This window comes from Engystomops pustulosus, chromosome 7 (assembly GCF_040894005.1).
Source record: "Engystomops pustulosus chromosome 7, aEngPut4.maternal, whole genome shotgun sequence".
NCBI lineage: Eukaryota > Metazoa > Chordata > Amphibia > Anura > Leptodactylidae > Engystomops > Engystomops pustulosus.
The window spans coordinates 31,045,335-31,059,126 of record NC_092417.1 but is presented as its reverse complement, the minus strand read 5'-3'; positions in this window follow the sequence as shown (position 1 = coordinate 31,059,126).

Genomic DNA, 13,792 nt, shown 5'->3' with positions numbered 1-13,792 from the left:
TAGTTATATTCTTGTACATAGGAGCAGTATTATAGTAGTTATATTCTTGTACATAGGGGGCAGTATTATAGTAGTTATATTCTTGTACATAGGGGGCAGTATTATAGTAGTTATATTCTTGTACATAGGGAGCAGTATTATAGTAGGTATATTCTTGTACATAGGGGGCAGTATTATAGTAGTTATGAAAGGAAAAAAGAAAAGAAAAGTAATGGTATCGGCTCACCCCAACACGTCTCATCTAGTTAGCACAAAAAACGCTTCCTTTTATCCAGTATCAAGTAGAACAATGGAAATGGATCTCTTCCAGGAGATCATTGAAGAAGAACTTAAGGAACTGTCTGTCAACTCCATGACCATACAGCCAAGATCTAACCTTACACAACAAGAACACAGAGCCATAAACCAACTTAAAAGAAATCCATACATTTACATACGTCCCTCCGACAAAGGGGGCTCTGTAGTAGTTCTTGACAAAGCTCTGTATCTCCAGGAAGTCGAAAAAATGTTAAATGATACCAGCACTTACCAAAAATTGTCATCAGATCCTACAACCACTATCATGAAGAATCTTCAATCCTTGCTAGACGAAGGACGACTTCTGGGCATTCTGGACGATAAAATTGTTCAATTCTTGCTACCTAAAGATCCAGTTACCCCCTCACTCTACGCCTTACCTAAGACACATAAGTCTAATTTTCCACCTCCGTTTAGACCCATTGTCTCCAGTGTAGGCTCATTAAACGAAAGGCTGGGCATCTGGCTCGACAAACTTCTACAGCCCCTAGTCTTGCGTCTCCCTGGTTTTTTACAAGACTCAAAAGCGGTACTTTCAGTCATGGACAATTTCACCTGGTCTTCTTCTTCCAATTGGCTTACATGTGATGTAGTCGCATTGTACACGTCTATCCCGCATAACCTGGCTAACCAAGCTCTGGAATACCATCTCAGAAAGTTCAGCAATTATGATCTTGTGTTACAGGACTATATGATTTCTGTCTTGACTTTTTTGTTATCCAACAACTTTTTCATTTTCAACACTAAGTATTACATCCAAAAACTGGGTTGCCCTATGGGGGCTAGTTTCTCGCCCTCGTTAGCGAATCTTTATATGGCTCTATGGGAAGAACATTACTTATTTTCACCTCTTAACCCCTTCTCTTGCCATATAACATGGTACGGCAGATACATTGATGACTGTCTCCTGGTCTGGAATTCCGACCAGGAGACAGTCATCCCCTTTATGGAGTACATCAATAAGAATCCCTATAATCTAAAATTCACTTGTGCATTCGAGAAACATACTATTCCATTCCTTGACATTACTTTAGTTGGAGACAACATAACAGGCCAGGTTCAAACATCATTGTTTCGCAAAAAAAACATCTGGAAATACCCTGCTACACTTCACTAGCTGCCATGCCCCCCATACTGTTAAGAATCTCCCCATCGGGGAATATGTCAGGGCCAGGAGAGCATGTACCACAGAATCAAAATACAAGGAAGAATGTTACACTATCACCCAGCGCCTCAAAGCCAGGGGCTACTCCAAAAATTCCTGTAAAAGGGCCATGCACATTGTCAACAAAAAAACTCGATCTGAATATCTACAAACTCTACCCAAAAATAAACAAGATAGTTCCAAACTTACATTTAGCTCAGAATTCAGTTCACAATTCTATGACATCACTAACATCATTAAAAGACATTTACCTCTCCTTAACCGTGACCCTACACTCAGAAAGATCTTAGACAATGGAGTTTCATTTGTGTCCACAAGAGCTAAAACTTTAGGTGACATCCTATCTCCCAATACTTTCACTAATACTGTACATAATAAAACATGGTTGCAAACCACAGGTAGCTATTGTTGTGGAGGTTTGCGCTGCAACGTATGCAAGTACATTAACAAAACTACACAATTCTCCTCTATTCATAACAATATCATTTACAACATAAGAACTTACATGAATTGTGAATCCACACATCTAGTCTATCTCATCCAGTGCTCCAGATGTTCGCTACAATACATAGGATGTACCATGAGAAAGCTCAAAGACCGAATCAGCGAACATGTCACAGGGGCCAATCCTAAAACTATTTCCAGCACCCGTAACCTGTCGGGTATTTCAAAACACTTCAAAGAAGTGCATTCAGGCAACATGAAGGGCATGCTAGTGACTGCTATTGAGCAAGTATCTCGCCCCATGAGAGGAGGCGATTGGAAGAAAAAGCTTCTATCTAAAGAAGCTTATTGGATTTTGAATTTAGACACTCGTTACCCCAAAGGGTTAAACCACAGACAGGATCTTTTGTATTTCTACTAAAACTCACATCGTGTCAGTCAGTTCGCTACACTTCACTCCCCCCCACCTTTGTGGGGGTGTGGTTCTTTCCCCACACCGGAAAATACGTACACACACCCATTAGCTATTCTACTTAACTCCGGCAGGGATTAGAAGTTTGACAGGTATGATTAAGGACTAAGACGCTTACAAAGTCCGAAACGCGTTACCTCCACCACACTGTGCTGTGTTTCTTTTGTCTGCCTGCCTCTGTGTCCATATCCTAGCATGTGGGCTAGTGATGTTTTTAACTTTGTTGAAATAAACCTTTTTGGAATACTTTTTTAAGAAGTCGTTTTACCCTTGGACATTCTTGTATGGCTGCCGGATTCCCGACCCTTTTTTCCTTCGTTTTCCTTTCATTATAGTAGTTATATTCTTGTACATAGGGGGCAGTATTATAGTAGTTATATTCTTGTACATAGGGGACAGTATTAAAGTAGTTATATTCCTGTACATAGGGGGCAGTATTATAGTACTATTCTTGTACATAGGGTGCAGTATTATAGTAGTTGGCTTGTATATGGGAGAAAGTATTTTAGTAGTTTTATTTTGTATATAGAAGGCAGGATTAAATGTGTTATTCTATATGTACCAACAATTTGACGGTTATAACCCCACCCACATTGTCTGACCACACCCACTTGTCTTGACTCCGGCCATAAAATGGGACGGCTTTTACAGTTTTTTCCAGGGCCATATTAAATTCCCAGTCCGCCCTGACGCCAACTCTTGTTCCTATATGAGTTTGTGTACATCCTTGAATAAAACAGAATTGCCTTTGCCTCTGACCGAGTTATACCTGATTTTTTTTTTATCTGTTGTGACCCTTACACGTGCACTTACCGTAGTTACCTCATTTTGGACTGGAGCAACAACTCATATAAAAAGGGAGTCTTCTCATAAGGAGATTGTCCATCTTAGCACCTATATAAACTCCAACTAAAATTTCCCCCCCTCTTTTCATCTCTTCCTATCACTTCACACTGTCTACTATACCCTGCAATCAATCTACCCCCCATTTTCCAGTCATACTGCACACCTCCTTGTCTGTGCCCATAATTCACTTCTTTGCAGGAGCAGGAAATTGAGCCATGGACCGACATCCTTGAAACCAAATTTCAAGCCTATATAAATGGAAAGCTTCTCCCTGAACATATTATCAGAATTGAGGTTATGGGAATACATTTAGGGCTCTAGCAAAAGATCTGGAGGTGATACCCCAAATCTTTTACCCTTCCTGCTCCATCCCCTTCTTCACCTTCATCCTTGTCACTGTTTTCAGCTTTCTCAGTCCCTTCATCTTTCTATAAGTCTTAATTTTTGGCTACATTTATCAAAAACAGTGCAGTTTTCCTGTGGAGTTTGCAGGGGGCACCAGATTCATCAAAACTGGTGCACGGCCTTCATGAATCTGGCGCCCCCTGCACTGCTTGGGAAGTGTGCACCATTTTTTTTTGGTGCACTTTGTTCATGCTGCAGAATTGTGGCGCACGTGACACAAAACTGGCGCAGACACTTTATAAATACATGTGCAATCAGTTTGCACGTTCTTTCTAGTGCAAAGTCAGACACAAAACTGACACAAACACTTTAATAAATTGTCCTCACTCTCTTTTGTGACCCTATACTACTAATAGACTATAAACCAGTAATTAACCAGTAATATGGTGGATACCTAACCTTACCCAAGGCCCATCCTCTGTGCCCTCCCCTACCTCACTATTCACTCTCCACAGGGAGACACAACTTTTAAAATATGTAAGTTTCATCTCCCTGTTACTGGCCCTTTACTACCAGAAAAAAAGGTATAAGAAGAAAAGTACCATATATACTAGAGTATAAGCTGACTTGAGTATTAGCTGAGGTACCTAATTTTACCACAAAATACTGGGGAAAAATTATTGACTCCAGTATAAGCCTCCCCCAGTAATGTAATTCCCCATGTATCCTCCCCCAGTAATGCAATGCCACATGCAGTCTCCCCCAGTAATGTATTGCCCCATAGAGCCTCCCCCAGTAATGTAATGCCCCATGGAGCCTCCCCCAGAAATGTAATGCCCCATGCATCCTCCCCCAGTAATATAATGTCCCATGCAGTCTCCCCTGTAATGTAGTGCCCCATTCACCCTTCTCAAGGAAAATCCTACCCCTGCAGCCCGTCCCCCTCCCCCAGTCATAAAATGCCCCCAGCCTCCCCCAGTATGACATGCCCAATGCACTGGAGAGTGGTGGGGCGATGCAGTTGCCAATATGTCTCTGCTGGGTATGTACACTATGACAGTCAGTGGTGCTGTATAATGCAATGTGTTTGCTTCAGCAGAGGCATCACTGACTTATTATTCCTGTTGGATCTTCATATGGGGCTTTTGGTGGCTGTGAGCCCTGGGCAGTTGCCTATATAAAGATAACTTGTGTAGAAGATTGGAGTGGAGATTTTTCAGCTAACTCATATCTCCACTCACCACTACAGCACCACTCACATGTGCTCACTGTACTTATCCTAACAAAAATGAAAAGAAACACAGGGAAATCCCTACCTGTGACCGCAGGTGACGTGTCCTCAGATTGGAATTGTATATATTAGGCCCGGCATCACGGCATTAAGAATGTGCTGCATAACATCATATAACCTACTAGCATCAATGACAAAAAAAAACTTTACCTTTACCCCTCCTTCCGTTTTTGGGAATTAAAAACTTTCTTGGTGAAAATACTGGATTCTCTGTGTCCTCTGATCCTTCTTTGCTGTAAGAGGACTTTGAAGAGAAACTAAAGGGTTAAAGAGTGGGGGAGTTTTTTTTCCTAAATGATGCTGGTAGGTCTTATATGATGCCAGGAAGATTCTGGGGCGTCACGTATTTCCTGAGCATCGGCAATTTGGGATGATCGGCAAGTAGATGTAACGTGTCTCTGCCATGCAGCCTGTAAAATATAAAAGTTCATGGTTAAACAGACACCAATTGTTATATCATTTCTAGAGATCTAACATGTATAATGATATACACTATATACTTCTACAGTCATTGAGACATCTCCGATTTATCTAGTGACAGCCACAGCCAATATGGCCGGCATTGCGTATTGCCCTATTAACAGCTCATAGGCTCTGTGTGTATTATCTGTATGAAGATATCTCACCTGGCTTCAGGGCAGCCATCTTGGACACATCTGGAATAGCCTTATCACTGACGCTCTTGAATCTTCTCCGCTCTTCAGGACGATGGTATGGAGCAATTTGGCTGCACATTTTAATATGGTCAATGTATATGGACACTTATAGCATATTGTATATTAGTACCTTATTCTGCCATCCATGAGGGCTGCCAGGACTCCGCTTGGGTGGAAGTTGAGGGCCATGGACAAGGACAAGGCCTCTTCTGCAGCGTCACTTGTTACAATCTCCTCTCTCCTGCAGAAGGATACAGATGGAGGTGGTCAGTCCATATAGCATCTTGTCCTGTAGTCCCTCAAACATGTCACCCAGACAGACCATGGCAGCTCTGGAGGTCTCTGATCGTAGATTCTTCACCTGCATAAAAAACTTGGGACGGGTCAAATTATCAGTAATTATTACAGTTCCTTCCACAATCCTGTCCAGAGCATCAGTAGTTTTTTTACATTTCTATAAACATCTTATTTTGTAAAGTGACTCATATAATAAACCTATTTATCAGTAAAATTGCAGTACCTCTCCTCACCACATGGTGCACTATTGACAGGAATCGTTTGATGAGGGTCATAGAGATGACATAGTGGGCCACATTTACTAAAAATAGTGAAAACTGCACTATGCGCAATTGGCCTGAGCAGTGTTCAGGGTTTACCACATTCATGGCGCCCCCTAAACGGCCTGACAATGTGCACCAGGTTAACATAGAGCGTCCAACGCATTTCTGTTGGACTCTGCATGATAAACGTGTTGTATGGTGTGACTGAGCACTGAAACGCAGCTTTTTAGTGGAGTCGGCTATAGTTCAGCCATGACCAGGGGGGTAACTTGAGGGGGTGCAGAGGTTGCAGTCGCACCAGGGCCCAAGAGGTTTAGGGGGCCTTATGGTGTCACTTTCCCATAGGAGAAGACTATTACTATAAACCATACATTATAGTCGGGGGCCTGGCACAGTCTATGCACTGGGGCCCATCAGCTTCAGGTTACGCCACTGGCCATGACACATATGTGGAGCTGACACTTAAATACCTGTGCCAGCAGTTTGCACATAAAAGAACGTGCAAAGTCAGACAGAAAACCGGCGCACAGCCCTTCGTAATTGTGGCCCTGTGTGTCATGGCAGATTCAATGCCAAACAATGTGAGTTTTCTCATGAAGTCAGGATGATGAGCGATCATATAACAATGTAGATATTCTATTAGTTATGATCAATGTGGAAAAATAAGAGCCAGGTCTAGATATGAAGGGACATTTTTACTACCACGTGGTTTATAAAAATAAAAAGCCATCTATAATACTTGTGCTGTCCAAACTCCACTATAGGGAGATATAAGCCTCTGCACCGATCCTCTGTATTACAGTTACCGTTTATACTCGAGTATAAGCCAAGATTTTCAGCACAATTTTTGTGCTGAAAAAGCCCAACTTGGCTTATACTCAGGTATATGAAAAACAAAACTAGTACTCCGGATTGTCTTCTAACCCGGCGCCTCTTCTCCACACAGCTGCGACTTGCCGGCAGTGCAGGCAGAGGCACGTCCATGCTCTCTGCACGCATGAACACACGCCGTGGGTGGGCTCTGCTGGATATCTATTTAAAGGGGGGCTCTGCAGGACATTTATTTGTAAAGAGGGTCTCTTCTGGACATCTATGTAAAAGGGGGGCTCTGCTGGACATTTGTTTTTAAAGAGGGTCTCTTCTGGACAGCTATTTAAAAGGGGGCTCCACTGGACATTAATATGTAAAGGGGGTCACTTCTGGACATCTATTTAAAGGGGGGCTCTGCTAAACATTTAATTAAAGAGTAGTTGCTGCATTTTTCAACCTAGGCTTATACTCGAGTCAATAAGTTTTCCCAGTTTTTTGTGGCAAAAATAGGTACATCGGCTTATACACGGGTCGGCTTATACTCAAGTATATACGGTATACTCTATGTAACAACTTGTATTACAGATCAGATAAAGGAAGCTACAGAAGCCGACTTGTGAACTACATTATAAACAAGAACAACTACCGTATTTTTCGGACTATTAGGCGCACAAAAAATCCTTTTATTTTCTTAGAAATCAAAAGGTGTGCCTTATAGTCCAGTGCGCCTTATATATGAACCATACTGACAGACAACAGCTGCCTTGAACTGTGCACAGCTCTGCCACCTGCTGGTCATTCATCCTTATACATGAACCTAGACGTTTTAGGAGACATTTATTGATGGTGCGCCTTATAGTCTGAAAAATACTGTACATAAGAGTACAACCCACAAAAACACGCAAGCATCGTCACTATTCAACTCTTAACCCCTTTAGCACGCAGCCAGTTTATACTTTAAGGCTCAGCCCTATTTTTTGTAATCTGACCTGGGTCGCTTTATAAATGGTTATAACTTTTGAACACTTTAACTTAGCAAAGTGATTCGGAGATTGCTTTCTCGTCACATGTTGTACTTCACATAAGTAGTAAACGTTGGCTGACAATTTGTTTTTAGAAACTTGGAAAAAAAAAGGCAAATTTTTTGAAAGATTCGCCGTTATTAACATTCAAAATGATCTCGTTACTAATTAACAATTCCCATATGTTTTCTTTAATGTTTTCATAATCTTTAAAACTCTGGATAATTTATATATTTTATAATTTACAAATCGATCATCGGTTTTCTGTACTTTCAAGGAGATTTCTGAATTGACTTTTTTAGGGATCATTATTGTTTGTAATTAGACTCCATTTTCCAATCTGCACCCCTCAAACTATCTGAAAAAGCTTTGAGAGTGCGGTCACATGGTGCGTTCTTGGGCAACTTTTAAACGCAATTGTTTTTGCATGTTTACCACGCAGTTGGCCGGTTGAAGTATCTGTGAAAAAGTGAATACAGCTGCTTACACTTCTAGACATGAAGAAAAACATATTTAAACCATCCAAACAAATGGTAAACATGCAAAAACACGTGCGTTTTTAGAGAACGCACCCTGTGACCACCCCCTAAGTGTGATGCCACACATGACATTTTTAGTCCGTTTTTAAGCATGTGTTTTCAGTCCGTTTAAAAACGCATCCGTTTTTGACTGTTTTTGTCAGTTTTTCCCAATTATCTTAATAGATAAACAGGTTGTAAGCAGCCAAACGCATGGTCAACAGTCAAAAACGGATGCATTTTTATGCGGACTGAAAACTTATGCTTAAAAACGGATCAGAAACGCCATGTGTGGCATCACCCTTAGGGTGCAGTTTTTCAGATGCAGTTTTCGGTGTCCCAACCAGGAGTGGAGTGAATAAAGGAGAAGGGGTAGCAGCTCTTAGTGGTTGGTGCTCATCCACATCTGCTTTTGGCTTTAAAAACTGCATCTGAAAAACAGAACGTGTGAACGCACCCTTAGGAAGATTGATAACCCTTCAAAGCAATTAAAGCAAAATGGATGTGAAATTTAGAATGGTCAGATTTTGTGAGTAAAGCCCTAAAGGTAAAAAGAGAAAACTTAAAATTTGTTATTCAATTTCTTTTTTACGGGTGGCACGGTGGCTTAGTGAGTAGCACTTCTGCCTTGCAGCACTGGAGTCCTGGGTTCGAATCCACCCAGGTCAACATCTGCAAAGAGTTTGTATGTTCTCTCTGTGTTTGCGTGGGTTTCCTCCGGGTACTCCGGTTTCCTCCCACACTCCAAAACATACTGTTAGGTTGATTAGATTGTGAGCCCCATGGGGACAGGGACCGATTTGACATGCTTTGTGCAGCGCTGCGTAATCTGTGTGCGCTATATAAATAAAAGAATTATTATTAATATTCTCCTGAGTAGGGAGACACTCCACATGTGGAGGTTACTTGTAGAGGTGCACAGTGGGGCGCAGAAGGGAAGGTGCGCCCTGCAGCTGCCAGTTTTGCCTTATAGAATTTAGTGTTTTTTTGTTGGTTCATTGTGCCCGTTTTGAGCGATAAAATAATTGTTTTTCTGTTTATGTTGCCATGTGAGGGCTTATTTTATGCGGGATGAGATGAATTTTTCAGTGATACCATTATGGGGTGACTATGCCCTATTACTGAAAACTATTTTAGTTGTAGAAAAAACATCAATTCTGCCTTCTGCCTTTTTTCTGGTGTTCACCGTATGCCCCAAGTAACATTTTATATTTATTCAAAGGGTCAGTATGATTATAGCAATACCAAATTTCTATATTTTTGCTTACGTTTTTCTAAGCCTCACCTATATAACACAAAATTTAAAACATGTATCATAAATATATCATAAATATAGCATATATCCTAAAAAAGATATGTCATCTTACTCATACCTGAAAAAAAAAATGGCGAATGAATTCCACCCCCCTCCCTCCCAAAAAAAGAAAGAATATGAATACGCGAATATAAGAGACACCAAAGAGTAACTAAGAAAATTTAGAGTGTTAAGAGACCCAAACATATCAGTGTTACAGATCCAAGGCTTCTCCAGGGGCCAATGAACAAGTCTCATGAATAGAATAATTTAACGGGATCTCAGACTGTAAGCTCTTGTGAGCAGGTTCTAACTCCTGACCATGACCAACATCTGACCCTGTTATAATGTCTTATTTTGTCTCTATATGTCCCCGAGATCTGTAAACCATTGCAAAATATGATGGAGCTCGAAATAGTAAAATGTATTAATATTTTCCCAATTTACTTATGTTTATTTGGTGGAGGTGTCCGCACCAATCATGAGAATGGGATTCCTATTATCACTAAAGAATGGAGCAGATGGATGAGCATTTGTTTTTTAGGTAGCCACTTTTTTTTGTTGCTGCGCCACGTGCACCATTTTTATTATGTTGATGCCAGAATTTAGCTTCTTTTCCAACATTTACAACCATTTTTGTCAATCAATTTGGGCCGCAGTTCAATCCTGACACTTATCCTGCACTTTGAGTTTCCCAACACTTTTTCTGGAGCAATTTTTAGCACATACCATATTCTTTGGCCTATAAGGCGCACTGGAGTATAAGGCGCACCTCTAATAAATGCCTGCTAAGACATCTAGGTTCATATATAAGGCGCACTCGAGTATAAGGCGCAGGATCAAATGCAGTACCTAAAAATGACCAGCAGGTGGCAGACCTGTGCACAGTTCTAGCAAGCTACACTTCCCGGGAAACTTGTCTTCAGCATGTCAGAGAGCTCTGATCTCAGAGGTATGGCTGCTGGGCTGCTGGGGGTTAATCCAGGGTGATGCAGCAGGGGTTAAGCGGTCTCCCTCTGCTCCTTCTCCTTCCCTCCTCAGCCAGGGTGTTATTCCTGTGGGGATCCCTGTGGCTCCTTCTCTTTCCCCTGTTACAGGGCTGTCAGGTATGGGGGATTAGTTACTGATGATGATGATTGCCTCGCGGTCGGCACTATGGCAGCTCCGGTCTCTCCGTGCTAGGGGAGGGCAGGATGGGCACAATGTTAGTTGTGGTGCCAGGGCACTTCAGGAGCCAGGGACCCTGTGTACTGTGTGGGGAGGTGCAGGAAATTTCTGGGGATGGAGCTATTAAACACTGGTAAATGTACCAGTGTATATAATATATATATTTATAGGCCGAAAAATACGGTAATCAAACCCATAAAAAGCAACTTCTAAACCCTCCATGAATGTGTTTTGTCATTTCTCACACTCATTCAGTTCATCTTTACAGTACAGTACATAGTATTAAAGCAGTGCGTCACAATATAAAATCACAGTGCAAGGCACTGCTAAAATCAGGCGCCAAAAAAAAAAAAAAAAAGGCTAAAAAAAACTGTCTATAGGAATAACTGAAGTTCATTGCTCTGTGTGTTCTCTGGGTTTTTCACAGATGAGACATGAGAGCCGGAGATGGACATGCTTAGCTTTTCCAGCTCTCCTTCTGACATTGAATGGAGCAGCAAGGTGCATTCCGGACCTGCCGCCCCTTCATATAATAATATTTGCAATTAATGGGGGGGAAATTAGATTATCAATTATTTTCTCTTTACTGATCCTCTCACATCAATTTGAATGCTACTCCAAGTCCCAACTCTTGACACACGGAAATGATGGCTCAGTCACAGACAGAAGCGGTAACCTACCTAGGCCTGTGAATAGCTGTAGCTGCAATCACTAGCTAGTTGAATGTAACTACGCTTCGCCAGCTTCCTCTAGTACTTATAAGTACTGGCGTGCGGAGCCTACATGCCCCCCGGTCTTCACCAGAGCCCGCTGCAAGGCAGGATGGATTTGGCTGCTGGAGACTTGCAGGACGCTTAGCCTGTTGGGAAGCGGCAGGTGGTGAAAGCGCGACACGTAGTGACTGGTACGAAACCCGAGGACAGGACTGAAAACCAGCCGTAAGAGGGAGTTCAGCAAGTAATACGCATACTTGCCAGTAGCGGGAGCCAGAATTGTGACAGTAGCTGACGGACATAACCTGTACAAAAACAATAAAGGTATGTTGGAAATCTGCATGCAGCCTGCAGAATATAACGCTTGGATGAAGACGGGAAGGAGTTAAGTGATTGCTCCATACAGTGCATGTGTTCTACAGGATCCTATAGTAAAAGGGATCAGTAGCTAAACCTTACTGCTTGTACATAGTACTTACTCCATATGGAACTGACAATAGAGCCAAATGTAAAAAAAAACACTAACACATATTGGTTTAAAATGAATGAAAATAAATGATAAAGGAGTTTTGAGCGCTAAACACTCTGAACTCCTTTATCATTTATTTTCATTCATTTTAAAGCAATATCTGTTAGTGTTTTTTTTTTTCAATGTCCGTTTTGACATCTGACCAGGACCACTCCTTACAGTTTCAGGCTCTAAGGTCATTCCAACATCACATACACAATGCTGTGAGCAGGACCGGTGCCAGCACTGGGTATACCTGGGCAAGTGCCAGGGCCCAGAGCTGCTGGGGGTGGGGGGAGGCACATAAGACTGTACATAAGGTAACCATGGCGGTGGGGGGGCTGTATCTAATGATTCCATAGAGGGTGAGGGGGGCTGTATATAATGATTCCATAGAGGGTGAGGGGGGCTGAATCTAATGAATCCATAGAGGGTGAGGGGGCTGTATCTAATGAATCCATAGAGGGTGAGGGGGGCTGTATCTAATGAATCCATAGAGGGTGAGGGGGGCTGTATCTAATGAATCCATAGAGGGTGAGGGGGGCTGTATCTAATGAATCCATAGAGGGTGAGGGGGGCTGTATCTAATGAATCCATAGAGGGTGAGGGGGGCTGTATCTAATGAATCCATAGAGGGTGAGGGGGGCTGTATCTAATGAATCCATAGAGGGTGAGGGGGGCTGTATCTAATGAATCCATAGAGGGTGAGGGGAGCTGTATATAATGATTCCATAGAGGGTGAGGGGAGCTGTATCTAATGAATCCATAGAGGGTTAGGGGGGCTGTATATAATGATTCCATAGAGGGTGAGGGGGGCTGTATCTAATGAATCCATAGAGGGTTAGGGGGGCTGTATATAATGATTCCATAGAGGGTGAGGGGGGCTGTATCTAATGAATCCATAGAGGGTGAGGGGGGCTGTATATAATGAATCCATAGAGGGTGAGGGGGGCTGTATCTAATGAATCCATAGGGGGCGAGGGGGGCTTTATATAATGATTCCATAGAGGGTGAGAGGGGCTGTATCTAATGAATTCATAGGGGGTGTGGGGGGCTTTATATAAAATAACTATAATGGAGGTGTTTGGGATGATAAACTAGGGATTATTTTAGGGAACAGTTTTAGTCTCTGAATTTTTAATGCCGCCATGTGAGTTTAACACAAAGGGGCCCACTGCGGCTCTGGAGCCGACCCTGCTTGTGAGTATGACATGTATTCAGCCAACAGTTTTGTTCAGTAGCTTTAAGTTCAAAATACAATATTTCCCAATAATTTGGAAATCTAGATCTTAATATTAAACTACTGCTTATGTTCACAGACAGCAGCACGGTTATTCCATTATGCAAAGCCTGAAATAGCAGATCTCTGTGCGGCCCTTCTCCATAGCTTTTAGCATCAGAACAAGCACCGTGAACAAGACCCTCAGATCCTACGGACATGTCCATGTGTGCAAAACGCCTGCAATGCTTTACTATACATTACATGCTTTACTATACATTACACACAGACATGAGCAGGGGGAGGAGAGGGGAGGGGTAACGGGTGACATCACTGCCTCTGACCATGTGACCAGCCTCATTTACATGATAAAAAATATGTGATTTTACAATGAATAATGTATGAAATAACTAGATAAAGGCTGGGATGGGATCCTTGTGAGCTGCTCCAACAGGTAGTGGTGAC